This window comes from Cupressus sempervirens, chromosome 2, assembly GCF_028749045.1.
Source record: "Cupressus sempervirens isolate cs-2001-9-10 chromosome 2, ASM2874904v1, whole genome shotgun sequence".
NCBI lineage: Eukaryota > Viridiplantae > Streptophyta > Pinopsida > Cupressales > Cupressaceae > Cupressus > Cupressus sempervirens.
In genome coordinates, this window is record NC_143119.1 from 100650827 (window position 1) to 100651631 (window position 805).

The following is an 805-nucleotide window of genomic DNA, read 5'->3' on the forward strand; positions in this document are numbered from 1 at the left end:
TTCCTATTCTGAAGTGAACAACTAGAGAATCAATGGTTCATAGCTTACAAGAGGCGTGCAAGACTATTGAAACCCCACACACCGTCAAATTTCATAGTCATCATTTTTTAAAAAAAAATTTGTCTTTTACGAGCGCAAATTGTTTTGACTTGGTTCCACACATTAGTTCAAGGGAACCAATGCCTATATGATTAGGAAACAAACAAGATGGTCTAAAAAAAATTATCATTTGCTAGAAATCTCATATCCTCATTTGCATTCCTATTTTGCTCAAGTTATTTTTTCCTTCCCACCCCTACCCCTGACTTTGTGCTTCCATTCACATGAAATTGTTTACCCAACAGAGTAGAAGAAACCTACAAAATATCTTCATCCCCTTTCTCCACTGAATCAAAAATCATGGAATTTATGTTAGATGACGTAAATTAATCAATTGATGTTGACAAAATGGTTGGCATAGACAAACAACTAAAAATAGCCACTCACCACCCAGTTCAGTCAATTACATAGTAGTTCACTTCATTGTCCACCATGAATGCTTCACTATTCACCATGAATGTTGCATCTAACTTTGATCAACAATACACTTGAAATTTATTATGTATTTCTTTATAAATTTGATGAATTATCAATGCAATCTTAGAGCTCTTTTATGAGTTTCTCCTCTGTATATCAGCGCTAATGGCAGATCCTTAAGTGCTCAAAATTTTGTTAATTGTCTAGTGAATTAGACGAGGCTATAGCAGTGCTCTCCAAGAAGAAGGTTTCAGATCTCTAAAGAAGAATCACCACTATAAAAATGGAT